Source organism: Temnothorax nylanderi, unplaced genomic scaffold (assembly GCF_030848795.1).
Source record: "Temnothorax nylanderi isolate EJ_2023f unplaced genomic scaffold, tnyl_v1.0 TNYL_tig1155_pilon, whole genome shotgun sequence".
Classification (NCBI taxonomy): Eukaryota; Metazoa; Arthropoda; class Insecta; order Hymenoptera; family Formicidae; genus Temnothorax; species Temnothorax nylanderi.
In genome coordinates, this window is record NW_027250217.1 from 3,879 (window position 1) to 20,416 (window position 16,538).

At 38.6% G+C, this 16,538-nt stretch overlaps 2 long non-coding RNA genes across 2 annotated transcripts; one reads left to right on the forward strand and one right to left on the reverse strand.

Moving 5' to 3' along the window:
* Window positions 1-14,645: 14,645 nt before the first annotated feature.
* On the reverse strand, window positions 14,646-15,279 carry LOC139786815 (uncharacterized). Its single transcript, XR_011722425.1, has 2 exons — window positions 15,087-15,279; window positions 14,646-14,893 (listed from the first exon to the last, which is right to left on the reverse strand). It is a non-coding gene; the product is annotated as an uncharacterized lncRNA (long non-coding RNA).
* A 152-nt stretch (window positions 15,280-15,431) lies between these two features.
* LOC139786816 (uncharacterized) lies at window positions 15,432-16,249 on the forward strand. The gene is made up of 3 exons (XR_011722426.1): window positions 15,432-15,806; window positions 15,900-15,961; window positions 16,048-16,249. It is a non-coding gene; the product is annotated as an uncharacterized lncRNA (long non-coding RNA).
* Window positions 16,250-16,538: the final 289 nt, after the last annotated feature.

A 16,538-nucleotide genomic window follows, 5' to 3' on the forward strand; every position in this document is an offset into this window, starting at 1 on the left:
GCTGCATGTTCCACGGCAAGATCTAGTGGAGGCATACAGAGTGCAGTTTCTAGCGCCTCCGTGGGTGTGGTCTTCATAGCCCCTACTGCAGCCCTTAGGTAACTACCTTGTAGGCTTTTCAGAAGGTTCTTTGCCTCCACTTTTCTTGTCCTGGGCCACCAGATCACAGACGCATAGAGCAACCTTGGCAACAGCACCGCTCTGTATAGCCATAAGGCTATACTAGCTCTGATGCCCCAAGACTTGCTCATGGCTCTTCTACACATCCACATGCACGAGTAGAATTTCTTCCTGCTTTCTGCAAGGTGTACTTTCCAGCTGAGTTTGGTGTCTATAAACAGGCCCAAATACTTAACTGATGTTGTGAACGGGATTACCTTCCCCCAGAGCTTAAGAGGCTCAATAGGTTCTGGTTTGTATTTCCTGGTGAAGACCATTATACTGGTTTTTGATGGATTGACCATTAGACCTTTGGCTTTGCACCACTTTTGTACGATTTTTAAGGCATCGTTCATTCGATCCCTTAAAGTGCTTAGAAAGGGTCCTGTGATCACTATAGCTATGTCATCCGCATACCCATAGGTCAGGAAGCCCTTTCTTTGTAGTTTCATTAAAAGATCATTGACTACGAGGCACCACAGCAAGGGGGATAGAACCCCTCCCTGCGGGCACCCCTTGCCTGGTTTGCCACTAACTATAGTGTTGTTGTGCATGACCGTTAGGTTCCTCCCCGCCAGCATATTCTCCACCCAATCCACTAGCGGTTCCGGGACTCCGTGTCTGATCAATGCTTCCCTAATAGCTGTGTTCGAGGTGCTATTAAAAGCCCCTTCGATGTCTAAGAAGGTTCCAATAGCATATCCTTTCGCCTCTAGCTGCGTCTCTATCTTGCCCATCAGGTGATGTAGGGCAGTCTCTGTGGACCTGCCCTCCCTGTAAGCATATTGAGCACTGGCCAGAGGGTGGTCCGCTAATGGCCCGTTCTTGAGAAACCTATCAATCAGTCTCTCCAGGGTCTTCAATAGGAAGGATGTTAGGCTGATAGGTCTATAATCTTTAGCCTTGATATGCCCGTTTCTGCCGGGTTTAGGTATAAATATCACTTTGGTGGCTCTCCATGCTTAAGGGACATGTCTTAGAGCAATGCTTGCCCTAAAAATTTTAGTCAGTGGGCCTATCATTGCTCTCAGCCGCTCCTGTAGAAGTATGGGGTGTATGCCGTCCGGTCCCGGAGCCTTATAAGGCTCAAAGGAGCGAACCGCCCACTCCACTGCTTGTGGGTAGACCACTTTTGCTGCCAACGCCCATGCTCTGGGCTTATAGGTAGCCCTAGGTTGTTTTTGGCTTTCCATGGCTGAGGAAGACTTCAGAAATCCCGGGAAGTGAACTTCCATAAGATGGTTCAGAGTCTCCTCAGTTGTTTCAGTGAATTCCCCACTAGGGAGCTTAAGGCAGCTCCACTGTGGGTTACTCTCCTTGCAGAGGATTTTGCAGAGTCTGGATGCTTCTGGGGCACTCTCGATTCCCTCGCAGAAGTTTCTCCACCCCATCTTTTTCGCATTGACTATCGCCTTTTTGTAGCTTCGCTGAGCGTTCCTGTAGTTTTCCCAGGCTCCCGGCGTATTTACATTTTTGGCCCTATTGAAGAGTCTTCTTACCTCAGCCCTGAGTCCCGATAGCTCCTTGTTCCACCGCGAGACCCTGGCCGAAGCATTTTTTAGTTTCAATGGGCAGTTCATTTCAAAGGATTCCCTGATGGCATCACTCATAAAGTCTGATGCTGCCTCCAGGTCCTCCTTTGTGTGAAATCTGGTCGGTGCATTTTTTAGCCGGCTAGTTAAGTCAGCTTTAAAGCCCTCCCAGTTTGTTTTCCTGGGGTTTCTCCCCCATTGTTCGTCTTTTTGTACTCTCACAAGGTCGAAACGGATCTGTCTGTGGTCGGAACCTGAAGGTTCATTTGAGACCCTCCATCCCACCACCAGGTCCATCACGCCCCTTGTGCACAGTGTGATATCTATCACTTCCTGTCTTCTAGAGTCCAGGAAGGTAGGTTCCGTTCCTCTATTCAGGATTTGTAAGTCAGTGTTCATAACAAAGTTAAGTAGGCTTTCCCCTCTTGGGTTTATGTCGGTGCTTCCCCACACCAGATGGTGTGAGTTCGCGTCGCACCCCAAGAGTAGTTCTAGGCCTCTTTCCTTCGCATAAGCCACTAACTCTACTATGTTTCTCTGGGGAGGCAGTTCTTCTGAATTGTAGGGCATATAAACAACCCTACTATCAGATCTCTGACCCCCCCGTTGTCCATTTTAAGTTTCAGTTTTACGGCGACCAAGTCGCCGTCACTGAATTGTGGCAATAGACAAGCGTCTAGTCCTTTTGTCACAATGCAGGCCCTTGGTCGTTCTGCATTGTCGGCTTTGAATAATTTGCCACACTCACCCAGACCCCTAATGTGTCCCTTAATGAGCCACGGTTCCTGGATGAGGAATAAGTGCTTTGTGTGCATCTCAGCTGCGCACCTGGCTAGTACCGCCGAGGCGCTTTTGCTGTGATGCAAGTTGATTTGAATGAAGAGGATATTCGAGTCTGTCATTTTTAGGCAGTACCCGTCTTGTCCTCCTTCTTACTTGTTGCCCCTCCGCGATCACTTCCAGGCAACTTAATCGTCGCCTGGCCGAATCCGCAGAAGGGTTTGAAGTTGAGCGCTTTAAGAGCCCTCAACGCTCCCTCCCCAATAAGGGCAGCAAAGTGGGTGCTCGTAGCATCCCTACTCTCGCTGCCCCTCGCAACTACCCAGTCCGCGGCTTGGAGTCCCTCGTTTTGCCTGTCAAGTAGCTCTATCGCTTCCTTGACAGGCATCTTGGGGTCCTCCACGTGCACTACAACTCGATGCCGCCTAGGCAGTTCATCAAGTCGCACCGCACGTAACCGGACCCCGTTCAAATCTATTACCGAAGTTAGGCCTCGAAGCCACCCTTCGGTTTCTGGGTCGGTGCAGTTAAAGATAACTCTGCACCGTCCCTATCTGAGGTGCCCTTGAAGGTGGGAGCTTTAGTACCCCTCGCAATGCTAAGGATACTTTCCCTCACCTTTTCCTTCAAGAGAGCAGCCTCTTGGTCGTCCAGTTTTCGTTCGGGATACTCCATGGGAACCATGGCCACCCTAACTAGGCCGGATGTTGGCAAAAGTCCTCTGATCTACAGCGATCTTAGGCCTTTTGCCCAGCTGTGCAGTGCTGGAAGGACTGGGTGTGCTCTGTTCCGATCTGAGCCGTTTGCACGACCCAGCGGATACTCGCTCCCTCGTCTCCTGCACTGCTGCAGGCGCAGATTTCGGTTCTGGAGCGGGCTTTTCAGCACCGCTTCTCCCCTCCGTCTGCATCTGTTTCTTGTAGCGACGGCGTGCCGCTCCACTGTATCTCTTCCGGTTTTGACCATCTTGGGGTTGGGCCTCATTCGGCTCCTTCCCCAAGCTGCCCGGTCTAGTATCCTCTGGTCGCTCGCTCCCTAAGGTAGCTACGCCCTGGAGGACTTCCTCATACTCTTTGGTTTTATTGGCACACATTTTGATTCCCACGAGTACCGCGGTCGCGCGATGTCACCCAGGCAGAGCCGCGAATGCCCAGGGCTTGGCTCCCCCCGAAGGGGTTACTCCCGGAGGTCGCCCGGTTTCCGGGAGGCACCGTTTGCGACGCAGCACCCCCTGCGCCACACAGCCATCAGCACGGTTGCTCACACCTTGGCTTGGGGGGTTCCTTTTGGTCGGGCGCGCCCGGCTACACCCCTGAGCGGGTGATCCCCGTGCGCGCCCTTAAGAAAGGGCGGCCACCCGCAGCCCCCGAGAACACCGGGTCCGTCGAGCGGTCTCGTCGTCCCCCGCGTCCCGCAAACCACGCACGCCCACCCCGAGGCTTCGGCAAGGTAGGGACCCGTCGGGGGAGTTCATATAATATAAATATTGGGTGTACAACTTAGTTCGGTCCGTTTTCAAAAGATGGCTCTAGGTGCTATAAATGGTTGACGGCGACAGCTGATTTTTGCTGTATCGTAAAGTGTCAACATCTGTCAACCAAATATTATTTACAAGCCTTTGAGTTTTGCACAACAAGTTTTATTTTTACTGCGTTGAAAATGTCGAGTTTCGTTTCAAATAAGCACCATTTGCGGGAAGTTTTGATTTTCTGTTTCAATTGGAAGAAAAGTGCAGCTGAAGCGCATCGAATGCTGGTGGAAGTGTATAGTGAATCTGCACCATCGGATAAATCTTGCAGAGAATGGTTTCGACGATTTAAAAGTGGTGATTTTAGTGTTGAAGACAAAGAGCGTTCGGGTCAACCGAAAAAGTTTGAAGATGAAGAATTAAAAACATTACTTGATCAAGATTCGTGTCAAACGCAAGAAGAGCTCGCAAAAACATTGGAAGTTACTCAACAAGCTATTTCGAAACGACTCAAAGCCGCGGGATACATCCAAAAGCAAGGAAATTGGGTCCCATATGAATTGAAACCGAGAGATATCGAACGACGATTTTGCATGTCCGAAATGTTGCTTGAACGGTACAAAAAGAAGTCTTTTCTGCATCGAATCATTACCGGGGACGAAAAATGGATTCACTATGACAACCCGAAACGCAAAAAGTCGTATGTAAAGCCCGGCCAACCGGGAACATCAACGCCAAAGCCGAATATCCATGGTGCCAAGGTAATGCTCTGTATTTGGTGGGATCAGAAAAGTGTGATCCACTATGAGCTGCTAAAACCTGGTCAAACCATCACGGGAGACTTCTACAGGCAACAATTGATCCGTTTAAAGCGAGCTATAGCCGAAAAACGTCCAGAATATGTGACCAGACACGAATCCATAATCTTTCACCATGACAACGCTCGGCCTCATGTTGCTGTTCCGGTTAAAAACTATTTGGAAAATATCGGATGGGAAGTTCTGGCTCACCCGCCTTATAGCCCAGACCTTGCCCCTTCCGACTACCATTTGTTTCGAACGATGCAGAACGCTTTGACTGGAATACGCTTCACTTCAGAACAGGGTATCAAAAATTGGCTCGATTCATTCTTGGCTTCAAAAGATGAACGCTTCTTCCGCGACGGAATCCATAAATTGCCAGAAAGATGGGAAAAAGTAGTGGCTAGCGATGGACAGTACTTTGAATAAGGTATTAATTCATTTTATCGTTCAAATAAATGCGTTTTTCAAGCAAAAAAACGGACCGAATTAAGTTGTACACCCAATATATGAAAAATTTGGTTGATTAGAGCCAACTTTACACGCAATTAAAGGTTCATATACCTACGAATTTACGAATACTCCGCGTAATCGATTGAATTATTGAAGTTACAGAAGTAACGCTCGCGTAAACGTAGTATATAAATTTATATGAAACATATAAAACATAGATACTATTAGTTAATTGTTTGAAAAATATCTGCTCATTTTGACATTTATCAGAGAATTCAAGTTTTGTATAAGATTTTTTAATATAATGCTATAATCGTTCTCATTTATATGGTCAATATATATTACATAACTTAAGGCACACAAACACGGTTGTATATCACAAACACACAATAACAAATGATTAAATAAATAAAGATGTAAAACTTGCGTAAATTTATATCTTGTTGCAATTTTTTACAATTGATAGCTTGAAGAAAAGACAAAAATATTTACCTTTAGTAGTAGATTGTAAATTGTAATTATTCATGCTCCATAAACACAATTCGCCATCTTCTGTACCAGATACCAACATACTGTCGTCTCTGTAATCAGTACAAGAATTTATTCAAAATTTATATATTTATTGCACTACAATAACATATATAAAAGCGATACTTTACCAAGATATATTAATACAAGTTACTTTAGAATTATGATCTAATTGCGCGATGAAACACTCCGCTGGTTTAATTTTTGACCCAAAAGTGTATTCATGCCAAACTTTTGCAGTGCAATCCCACGATCCAGATATAATCACTCGATGAGTAGAACTCTACACTAGACACGACACAACATCTTCGTGTCCTTGTAGGACATCAATTACTCTGCTAAATTCGATGTCATAAAATATATCCTTAAAAAAATACAGTTTAAGGTTTGCAAGACTATATGGAATTATTTTATATAAAATATAGAAGAAATATATGCACAGAAACTGACACGAACACTTTGTTACGGCTTTATGCCCCTTATTCATACGTTTGATTTTTAATTCTAAGATTTTTATTCCTTATTCTTACCAAATCGAAATACTTGCTCATTTGCTTATCCTTTTTAATTCTCTTTGATCGCGCGATCGTTTTATTTACGCATCCACGACCATTAACCAAATAGATGATGATAATACCATAAATATTTCAGTCGATAATCCTAGTTCGATAATCATATATTGATAATACGTACTATCGATTTTATAAGAAGGGAAGTTGTGCATATTGCAACCGTGGAAAACAATACTATCGCGAAAAATACGAAGAAGAAGAAGTGGCCTGTCCAATACAAGTCTCCGCATCTCTCGATTTGGCTTCAATATGATGAATGTAAGTATACATTTATATTTATAACATTTAACGAGATAACATTTAACGTTTTTCACGTTATAGGTTGATGTCGTTGATAATGACGACAACATCTCAGAGAGAGATGCAAAAATAATTAAAATGGAGGCTGAGATTTCTAAATTACGGCGGAAACTCGCTGCAGTAACTCAGCCGCCGCCGCCGCCGCCGCCACCACCACCACCACCACCACCACCACCACCACCACCAGCACGCCAACCACTACCATCATCAGCGGCACAGGCAGGACCGACAACAACGGCAACATCATCATCAGCGGCAGAAGCAGCAGCGACAACAACGGCAACATCATCATCAGCGGCACAAGCAGCACCGACAACAACGGCAACAACAAGAATGGTGCCACTAGGAACATTACGTAAGTACAATCAATTAATCTCAATTAATCATCAATCAATTAATCGTGTTATTTCAAAGTTAATTAAGTAATGCATATCCGTTCAGTCATTTATTGAAAATTCAAAATCTCGGGTACTCGCAACTCGTCGCGTCGCGTAAAAGAGTCACGGCCGGTCTCGTTCCACGCGTACTTGGTATACAGTCTGTCTATTTAATATTTCAACAAGTAAAGTTAATATTTCTACAATCAATTTATGTTTATGTTACAGCGAAAAGATGGCAAAGAGCCGGGCGAAAACGATTTTTCGCGACGACCGGACGCGGAAGAGAAAATAGCCGCAGAAGAAGAAAAACTTTTGTGCAAACCATATATTTTTGAAATAGTTGATTAAGAAATATTCATAAAAGAAATAAAATGTTACACACGTTTCTTAATTATACACGTATTTTTCGTTATAATTAAATTCACTATAATAATTAACCTTCAACGATGTATGAGCGCAAACACGTGCGAGTGTGTGTGTGTGTGTGTGTGTGTGTGTGTGTGTGTGTGTGTGTGTGTGTGCGCGCATGTGTGTGTGTTTGAGTTATATTATAATTTTAATAAATTATAATTTAATAAATTATAATTTAATAAATTATAATTTAATAAATTATAATTTTAATTTTAATAAATTTTTTTACTTACTGTGAATAAATTCTTCCATTTTCTGTCACTTATGTCACCAATCTGTTACTTATGTGTCATAGAACATATTAATATCCTGTTAAAATGACAATTATTATTTAAAACTAGTTTCGTATATAATTATCGTATATAATCATTTTTTATAAAAAAAATTCTTTGAGATTCGGTCAATTATTTTCCGAAAAATTAGAAAAAAAAGTGGAACCAATTTCTATCTTAACAAACATGTCACATTTAGAACGGTCAAGAAATTATTAAATTACATTTATTAAAATAAAATTACATTTATTAACGTTTTTTATTAAATTATATTCAATTTTAAACAATTTTCTAAAATTTATAAAATTAATTTTCTTTTTCTTCTTGTTTTTTTTCTTTCCCGACATCATTGTTTTCTTGATCATTTTGTTCGCTACTTATTTGGTGTTTGCTGGGAAAAAATTGAATTATTGGCGGATGGTGTAAAGGAGCCAACTTTAAGAAAATTGGTACTAAGTACGTGGATATCGAACATCCCAGACTTTATTGAACATGTTCGTCGAATAACGGAGGATTCCGCTGTGCCGAGAAGAGTTGATACAGGTTTAGAGGTCATAGCCGATTTCTAAATAGAAACAACGCAGATACAAGCGATACAGCATGACAGGACTCAACGGAGAGGACGTGTTTCACTTGTAAACGACCAGGGTATATCTCGAGGGATTGCAGACAAAGGAAGACGGTGTGTTTTCATTGCGGCGAGGAAGGCCATATCAGCCCGGCGTGTCCGAAAAGAGGAACCAATGCGGGAACACGCACTAACCATGTGATCGAGTCGGGAACGGAGAATGTGAGATCGTCCTTGACGGATTCAACGGTCTTCGTGAGTGATATCAACACGGGTAATAAGGACAAATCGTGTATTTCGGTACAGAGTATTACAATTCCGAATATTAGATTAGAAGCGCTAATTGATACAGGTAGTTTTGTTTGTCTAATGAGAAAATCAGTCTATGATGAGTATTATGTTGGAAAAGAATTGTTAAAAGTCAGTAGCAATATTCAATTAAAAGGTGTTAACAATACTGCAATAGGTATTTTAGGAAAAATACAGGATCAAATAATGCTAGAGCGATTAGTAGGTGTTTTGGTTTTATGTAAATTTTCTGATAGTAGAGGATTGCACCATGAAGTATGATTTATTACTGGGTAGACAATTTTTCCAAAATGCAAATTTGAAATTAATTTATCAAAATGGTAGTTACCAGTTTGAAGTTGACAAAGAAACTGTAGAATTTATTCACACCATTCTTAATATTGATATTATGAAAAAGCCAAGTAAATATGATATTAGTAACAATTTAGAACAGGACATGCCTTTTGCTTTGAAAAAACAAGATAAATGTTTTTGAATCGGTGGACAGTTTGAGGATTGAACCTGTAAAAGATGATTATTGTGCTAAAGTTCATTTAAAGTATAACTCATTATTTCGATATGCGCCTAGACGAATGTCAGAGATTGAAAAGAGGGAGTTGGATAATATTATTGATGATTTACTTAAACGGAGTATTATAAAGCCTAGCATATCTCCATATTATGCTCGTGTTGTATTAGTGCCAAAAAGGGATGGGAAGAGGAGAATGTGTGTGGATCTCCGACCTTTAAACCAAAGAATTTACCCGCAGAAGTACCCTTTCCCTATTACCGATGATCAATTGGATAAATTATATGGAAAGAGGTATTTCACTAAATTGGATTTAAGGGATGGATTTCATCAAATCGCAATACATCCTGATTTCACCAAATATTTCGCATTTGCAACACACAATGGGCAGTATGGGTATACAAGGCTACCTTTTGGTTTCTCTGAATCGCCGGCTGAATTCCAAAAGCGCATATTAAGTTTATTCCACGATTTAATCAGGAATGGAAAATTATTAGTATATATCGATGATTTATTAATTGCTACGGTTGATATTCAAGAAAATTTAGATATTTTGAAACAGGTTCTAATCATTCTTAAAAAATACAGTTTGGAGTTAAATTTATCAAAGTGTTCATTTTTGAAACATGAAATAGAATACCTTGGTTACTTGGTAACACGAGATGGCATCACAATGAGTAAGAGACATGTTCAAGCAATATTAGATTATCCAACACCCAGTAATGTAAGAGAACTTCAAGGATTTTAAGGCTTATGTAATTTTTTCCGTAGATTTATTAAAGATTTTGCATTGAAAACAAAGCCTTTACAAAACTTACTCAAGAAAGGAGTTCAATTCGATTTTGATACTAATTGCAAAAGTGCATTGGAGCAGTTAAAAAGGGAGTTAGTATCTCCGCCGGTTTTGCGAATTTATAATCCAAGAGCAGAAACGGAGCTTCATACAGACGCGAGTAGTCATGGTTTTGGTGCGATACTGTTGCAGAAACAGAGCGAAGGATATTTTGGTCCGATAGCGTATTTTAGTAAATCAACAACTGATTGCGAAAGAAATTATCACAGCTTTGAGTTAGAAACTCTAGCAATAGTAAAGGCAGTAGAGCGATTCCATGTATATTTGCAGGGTATTAGATTTAGAATTGTAACGGATTGTAAATCTCTGGTTATGGCGATGAAAAAAATTAATATTAATCCACGAATCGCGAGGTGGAGTTTATTTTTACAAAATTATCAGTATGACTTAATACATCGTATATCTAAAAAGATGGTACATGTGGATTCTCTAAGTCGAAATGTGATGATCGTTAATAATATGTCAGTAGAAGATGAAATAATGTATAAACAATTGACTGATCCTAAATTAAAGGAAATTGCATCAGAGCTAGAGATAAAGGAAAATAAGTATTTTTCACTAATTAATGGCTTGGTTTTTAGAAACTATCAAGATAAACAATTAATTGTTGTTCCAGATAATATGGTAAATAATGTCACTAGAATTCATCACGATGAAATGGGTCATGTTGGCATTGACAAAACTATTCAGGGAATTCTCAAGTACTATTGGTTCACTTGTATGAAGATAAGAGTTAAACAATATATAGAAAACTGTATAAAATGCCTTAGTAACACAATAGCTGCAGGAAAAACGGAAGGAGAAATGGAGCTTAGCGATATTGTACCTGTTCCTATGCATACGACGATACATACGATGCATACGATGTGGATCATTTTGGTCCTTTAGAAGAAACTGCGGAAAAATATAAGTATATTCTGATAGTTGTGGATGCATATACTAAATTTGTCTGGTTATATCCGTGTAAGACAGTATCTTCGGATCACACTGTGGCACATCTTACAGCTTTAAATAATTTATTTGGATGTCCAGAAAGGATAATTAGTGATCGTGGAACAGCGTTTTCTTCGAATTTATTTGCTCAGTTTGTACAAGAAAATGGTATTAAACATATAATGACAGTGGTTGCCTCACCTTGGGCAAATGGCGCGGTAGAACGTGCATGTAAATAGATTTTTGAAATCAACATTATCTAAAATTATTGATAATTTAAGTGATTGGGCTAGAAAACTTGATAGAGTACAATATATTTTAAATAATACCTTTCATCCCTTAGGAAAATTTACTTTAAAAAACTTAAAATAAACTAGAAAGTTTACCAAAGAAATTACTATTGATATACTATTGATAAACTATTGATAAACTAGAAGTGATTTCGAACCAAACTTTAAGTATTTCTATAATATACTTTAAAGGTTACTTTAAGTTAACTCATGCAATTACTATTAATCACCCCAAAAAAAATATTCTGTCATTTAGTGGCTCCCGCTTGATTTTAGAGGATTTTATTCTGAAATACGGTCTCAAGAAGATATTTTAAAATCTAGAGGAATATCCTTTAACCATGAGACACTAGACTTAAGATTGCAGTCCTCTTAATACTAGAGGACACTGATTTCCGATATTCATCCGAAATAAAAAAAAAATATTTATTTCGAAATTTTATTACTATTTTATAACTAAATTTGTTTCTTAAGATGCAGTCTATGATTATAAATATTTTCTCGTATTTGAAAAACACACTTACCTTGGTGGGATTCGAACTCGGGACCTCTGGATCGTGAGCCAACTGCCTTACGTGGTAGACTACTTCTTAATTTGATGTAAGTGTTATATATAGTCTACATATGTCATAACCAGCGCAAAAATATAATTTTCCAAAAATTATCTTAAGAAACAAATTCAGTTTAAAAAGAGTAATAAAATTTTGAATTGGATATATGATATAATATTTCTTAATGTCTCGTGTGGTGCAAGTGTGGTGAAAAAGGGGACTTGTCTTTTTAAGTATACTGGTTGAAACAACACGCATAAGTTAAAATCAGTTTTAAGTATTACCTTTATAAAAAGTAAAGTTAAAGTATATTTATAAGTATTACGTTTGTTAAAAGTAAATTTAAAGTATATTTGCGACTTGCTTATAAAGTTTTTATTGAGGTTAATAACTTAAAGAAAACTTTACGCTCGGCTGTCAGTATACTATTAGTCTACTATTATACTATTAGTATACTATTATTACGGCTAGTATACTTTATAATACTTTAAAATACTTTAAGTAACTTTAAAAAACTTTAAGTAAATTTTCCTAAAGGATAAGTCAATAAATGCTACGCCTAGTATGGTATTTTTAGGTTATGATAAAAAAACCAATCAGATAAAGATCTTCGACGACATATAGATGAGTTGATTGCAATTGATAAAAATATTGATCAAGAACGTAATAAAGCTAGAGATACAGCAAAAATAGTTAATCGTGCGGTACAAGAATACAATAAAAATCAATATAATAAACGACATAAGAAACCCAGATAGCCAAGTTGCCCGCAGGTTGCTGTCAATCTGCTTAAAACTGCTCTGCTAAGTTGCCTTCAATATTGAGGAAAGCGGCTTCCGATTTTGCCTATTGGATTGCCGACTTTTATTGCCACCAAAACGGTTGCCAACAGATTGTGGCAACTTTTATGGCAATAAGTATACTACAAGCTTTCCGCTTGTTTGCGTAAGGTAATCGTTGTCTGCATAATGCTTTTAAGTTGCTCTAAACGAAATTACTGTTGTCCGGTGATAGCAATATGATGACAACTGAAGGAAAACTTATGCCAAACACTATTTTCTTTTTATGCCAAGGAATGCTTGGCTATCTGGGAACCAACAAAATATAAAGAGGGTGATTTAATCTTAATTAAAGTTTCTGCAACATAAACCGGGTGTAAATAAAAAATTATTTCTAAAATTTAAAGGCCCATATCAAATTGCACGTGTGTTGCGAAAGAATAGATATGTTGTAACGGATATACCTGGATATAGTCTTACTCAAAAATACCATTAATACCATAATTAAATACCATTTTGTCAGCTGATAAAATAAAACCCTGGATAAGGATAACAGAAGTGACACTACAGGTATCGGAGGATACATGAATTTTTAATTTGTTGTATTATAAAATTGTAGTATCATAATTGCGTTAGTATGTAAGATTATAATAAAGACAACGTAGAAATATTGCAATGTAATAAAGTAGATAACCATTGAACGTTCGCCAATAAAGGTTGATAAATATATATATATATATATGTAATATATTTGTAATATATATATTACAATCTGTTGTATAATGAATCAATTGTACGATGAAACAAAGTTATTTATCTGGTTATTAATATTTACAGTCTGTTCGCGAAATCGCTGATAATTCCCGGCGATGGAAGCGGGATGAGAAGGACGCGCGTGGAGGGTGTTAACGAATTAGTCCTTTATTTTTTGTGTAACTCAGACCACAGTCTGAGCCGTCTTTAATACGTCAAAAAGATACAATCTGACCTGAGAATCCGTGAGCGGTGTAGAATTGAGAAGTCTGTGAATGTTTGAAGATGAGCAAGATCAATTATATTAATTGTCTTGGTGTGGTGAGTGGCCCGTGAGCCGGTGAGACACGTGGCGGTCGGCACTCGCGCACGTGTGAGCCTGAGTAGTCGTGTTGATGCACCAGAGCTGATGAGCGGTCTCTTCACACGTTAGTAAAGCTTCTCGGCAGCTTCAATCACTGCAATGGGCACTGTAATACAGTTCTACTAGCGAAACGCACAGCGTGGTCGTCGTACGTCTGATCACAGCGCGGACATGTTTTCACACTGGCGCGAGGGAGAAGTTCGCGATGAGCGCGCCCGTGCTTGCGCAAGCTGCCGCGTCGATCCGGTCTGTCGATACCCGATCGATGCTGCCATCTGATGAGATGGCGCAACGTGATAACGTAATCTCGAACACAGTCCTTTGAATCTGAATCCTTTAAACGAAATTGGACAATTCGTTGAATCTAAGTTTGTCAGATTTTATCTTTCTTCCTATTTTTATCCGACACTGTATACTTGTCGTAACTTTTCGTTGGATCAAAAGGTTCCCATCTACTCTCTGGAAAAATGTGTTTGTTCCTCTGGTACCATGATCTAATGAGAAAAAATAAAAAAATAACATAAAAGAGAATTATACAAAGTATTCTTTTAACCCTCAGGGTACGGACTATAAAAAAGTTACGTTCCGTACGGACATGGGTTAGCCTAACTCGACGACTTTGATTGACTGTATATCGGGCTGTAATTTGTCAATTGAAACAATTTTTTTTTTTTGGATCGGAAATTTTCTCAAAAATACAATGGCGTTGATAGATTTATTACATTATTTGTTTAAACAAAGATACATTTGAAAATGTCAACGATTCTCAAAAAATTTTCATAAAAATTCATATTTTTTTTTAAATTGCATAACTTTATGAAAAAGAAAGATATCGACATTTTATAAGTCGCGTTTAAAAGCTAAAAAGTTGTTCTTTAAAATGGCTGAATTCGTTTTTTGATCCATTCCAAAAAGTATATTTTTTTTGAACTATGAAAATACCTGTTTTTTTTGCGATAGCGATATAACGTTACTTGCTTGATTTATCGTAATAACGCAAAAAAAAAAAAAATATCTTAAAGTAAAAATAGTTCTTTTGGATGTTGTTGATTAGTATAATATAAATAAATAACAAAAATTGATTATTAAATAAAATTTTTATTGTATAAAATTAAAAAAAAAGAGAATTACACGGTGTTTCCGCATTCACAGCATATTTTCGCTACATATTCTTTGCACATAGCCTTGTCACATCTTAGGCACTTGTAAAAAGTTTTACAAGTACAAGTACGTTTTCAGTTACACTCTCATCCTCGGTTTCTCTGTATAATTTTTCGAGAGCTGCAACACTCCGAGTTCTCCGACGCGATGCCATTTTCACAAAAAAACTCTGCAATGATAAATCGTAAAAATAAATATTAGAAATCGTTATTCGACGCATCGTACGAAGAGTTATGCTAAGAGTAGCACAACTCTTCGAGAAATAACATGCATGCACGGATACGTTATGCTGGTATGCTACAGAGCATCATTTTGAGGTTAGAATGCACAAAAGTATATTAAAAATAGTAAATTATACATACCAGAATACTCTACTGCAGCAAATACTCGAAAAACAAAAATTTTTTTTTTTTTTGAAAAACACGGATTTTGTAACGTTCCGTACGGACTGGGTGTAGACTACCCGAGTTCAATTTTCAAAATCGTATAACTTGAGCACCAAGCGTAGACTGACGCTGCCCCTTGGCGCTCACATAGTAGCTACCTCAAAGATTTCCCCCCCCCCCCCGGTACGGACCCCCACCATTCACTTCCTTTGAAATGGCGCTACTTTCAAAATTCGCTCGGGTTACGCTAACCCAGTCCGTACCCTGAGGGTTAATGATAAATACCTAAGTAAAACTTTTCCGGCATGTAATTCTTCGATTTCGACAGAAGCATCGTGCATAACACGAATATCATCGTGAACGTCAAATGTGAACAGAGGCCCGCTCTTTCCTCGTGCTTATAGATATCCATTAACAGGTGGTACTTATGGTCGGCAGTCCAGACTCCGGAAAATCGCATTTTGCAAAGAATTATCTGAAGGAATACGGATACGTCAACAGAGACACTTTAGGCAGCTGGCAGAAGTGCATTGCCGCAGTCCAACAATACTTGAATCAAGGAAAAAGTATAGTTATAGACAATACCAATCCCGATCCAGCTTCGAGAAAGAGATACAGGTAGCCAAGAAGCGCAATGTCTCGGTCAGATGTTTCGTCATGACGACAAGTATAGAACACGCGAAACATAATAATAAGGTAATCGGAAATTAACATTAACCGTCATCGTGTGAAAGAATCGTATGAAGTGATGTTTCCGAAAATTCTAATCGATTTATTATTATATTACAGTTTCGCGAGTTGACTGATCCAAGCCACATTCCAATCAACGAGATTATTATCAACTCCTACGTGTAAGTAGATTTTAGATATATACATCTCTACTCAAAATTATTTATCTTTGGATATGTAATTATACTTTGATGTTACTCCTTTGCAGGTAAATGGTCGACAGAAGCTTACAATGTGGTACATATTTTTAACAATATTTCTATATGTAAGTATATTTGATGAACCAATAAATGGTAAACATAAATTCAAAATCTTGCTAATAGTTATATGAAATGACTGTTTTATGATAGTTCAAACATATATACATATATACATATTAGATTTTATAATATATTATTAAAAATTACAAAGTGCAGTTTTCTTTATTTTAATTATGTTTAATATAGAATATTCATAAATAAATCCGCGATTTATCTTTTATATTCTTTTCCGATCGTTTCCAATAATCTCCATTCTGTTGTCATACTTACGTGATATACATACGTGTAGCATGTTGATTCAAGCAAATAAGACTTTACCTTTGTCGATATACTTGTCACTTAACTGTTTGGATCTGTTAATTGCATATTCGTAGATAAAATAGCAAGTCCTATCAAGCTTATCCATACATTTTCTAAGAGTAGCAATTTTGAACGATAT